The sequence below is a fragment of the Antennarius striatus genome, chromosome 12 (genome assembly GCF_040054535.1).
Source record: "Antennarius striatus isolate MH-2024 chromosome 12, ASM4005453v1, whole genome shotgun sequence".
Classification (NCBI taxonomy): Eukaryota; Metazoa; Chordata; class Actinopteri; order Lophiiformes; family Antennariidae; genus Antennarius; species Antennarius striatus.
In genome coordinates, this window is record NC_090787.1 from 14105212 (window position 1) to 14107962 (window position 2751).

The following is a 2751-nucleotide window of genomic DNA, read 5'->3' on the forward strand; positions in this document are numbered from 1 at the left end:
GAGTGGAAATGTAAGTAGTTGACATTTGAAATATTTCATTGCAATAAAACAGCCTTAGTCCTGCTTGTCGCACCTACCTGTAAAGAACCTCACACTAAAGTGCAGTTCACTGTTCCAATGCGTGAAATTACACCAAAAAGCCTATTTTCCCCCCTCATGCGCGTTCATGAATACTGTACGCGTTCACGTTTGGCAGCTCCACGTCGACATTCTTCCAGCTGCCTATAGTGAACAGCACAGGACTGGGGAAGAAAAGGTAAAAGCGGTGGTAGACACTAAACGCTGCAAGTCCGCAGACGGACACCAGCCTCAGTGAAAACCAGTCGTGGTTTGAGACGTCCTCTGATCGCTTTGTGCGTTTTGCATTTTATGATTAAGACTATTTGTCCCTCGCGTCGGATTGCAGCTGGTCTCTTGTGTCCACCTTTATCAGGTACAGTATGACTTGCACAACTTACTTTTCCTCGTTACATCTTGTGTTAGTAGATGTTATTTTAATGATTGGGATGCGAAAATATTATCGTCGGTGCATTATTTCGCACTTCTAGAGCTACTGTCACTTGTTGTGGCAAGTGCCCTAACTGCGTCCAAACTGACATAACTTAATACTCCTGGAGCATTCTGCCCTCTCCCCTTTGCTATCTTCTATCTATAATGTTTGATGCTTAGTGCAGAGGCTGCTCAGTTCACAAAGTTGTTGAAGATCAACAGGTAGATTCAGTTACATAGTGGAACTGGAGGCGAACAATCCCGTTGACATGAAAGGTAATCACCAAAAACTGGAAACTTCAAACATGCCAGCTCATATGGAGAGAGGTTCATAGGTTAATTTGCAACCAGATGGTCCAGCTTAAAGAGGTAAGTAGTTACTTTTTAGGATTTCTTTTAGTTTACTGCCCCACAGAACTAACTACTGCACATCTCCAAATTATATTTCGTCATTTCATGAGTTTATAGAGAACTAACAATGTGTACAAAGTCCCCATCTTGCCTGCTTTACCTGTGTGCCTAGGGAGGACCCGCTACACCGTAAGACTTTCTGTAGGCCCAGGATTCAAGTGTTTACTACTACATTTACTACTACTTTTTAATCTACTGATACACATTAAAAACAACAGTTTCGTAACTACACTCTTGTTTTGAATGTTTTGAACTGGGGTCATCAGAGACCTAATCAAAGTGGATGTCCTGTTTTCCTTGCTTTGTGTGCCTTATTACAGGATAAAGGAGAACCCAGTCATGAGGAGGATAAGGTCCTGCACAAGGACAAACCTATGAGGTGGCACTGTGGCTTTCCAAATAAAGTTCTGTGATACACTCAGACTCTAATTACTTTGCAGTCAGTGCATTACAGAACTTAGTTTTGTGAGTTAACAGCCTACTTAACCTGTGGGAAAGCCATCACCACACATTTGGACATTTAAGTTAAAAGGAATTATTCTGTTAACCCATTATGTGCTCTTTTCTGATTTTTTTAAAATAAAGTTGTTGTCTTTTTTAAACAATTAATCCAGCCTTTTCTCTCTTTTTGAGAATATAAACAGGGGTCATTTGCATGGTGCAGTGTTTCTAGCCATTTATGTAGTGTAGCTTTGTGCTCAGTCACTACTTGAATGCCCTGCTGTGTGCCATATGGAAACAGTAGTCATGCTGGTTAGATGAGTAGAGGTTAGGTAGACATAGTTTGATATTACTCTTGCTTGAGGAATATTGACACAATAATGTGTCCATAAGTTAGTGTTGTTGAAACAAATGTTTAAATGTGTCATGCTATCAAATCAAGTGATAACATTTATTATGTGAGGATGCAGTTTTATTCTAAGTCATATAATAAAGGTGGAGAAAATTTGCAAAAACTAACAATAATAAAAAAAAGAGGTTTTTTAGGGTATGTTTGAGAATTGTCCTTATTTTTCTCTGTTGGACTGTTTCTTCATTTTCCTTGAATTTCCTTCATGCACGCATTATTTAAAGTAAAGAGTTACCGAGAGGCTTATTTTTTTTTACCGTCAGTTTACTTATCAAAATGTTTTACATGATATTTTGTCCTCCGTAATGTTACGTTTAATTTCATACGGTCAGCTCACAAAACCCAGACTGCAGATTCAGTCCTCAGCATACAACTAGCCTGAGAGTATATTACAAGGCATGCTGGGAAACGTAGAATGGTGCATTCAAAGACTCCTCTTTAGCTCCTTCTTTAAAGGGCAGAAAAAACGTAAATGGGTAAATTATATGGTTGAAAGCGAAATTAAAAGCTAGTTTACCGTTACCATAAGTAAAAGGACAAGTCCATATATATAGGTCTTCATGTACAGAAAACGTAGATATAAATTTGAACAATTGTTAAGTGAGACTGCAATATTTGTTTTTTAAGTTTTATTATTACTATGCAGCTGCTATCTCTTTAGCCTTGCTTCTTTATTTGTCCACACAGTCTACAAGCTAGTTTTATCATATGACAACTTAGAAATCCTAAAAGAAAATAGTATTTGATACTACTAATAAGTCTGTCGATCAGTTACTTATCCAGTAAAACCAACACCTTTCAACATACCATACCATACCCTACCATAGAAATTTTTATTTGGTATTATCTATTTTAGTATGTATGCTGTCTGCGACTCCGCAGATTCACCCGTTCAACATCATTGGTGTCACACAAAATGAGCATAATAATTCCGACAGACCAAAAACGCAGCGCACTAGCTTTACCAGCGCTGACCTCTGACAGCTGCTCCCTCTCCTCAC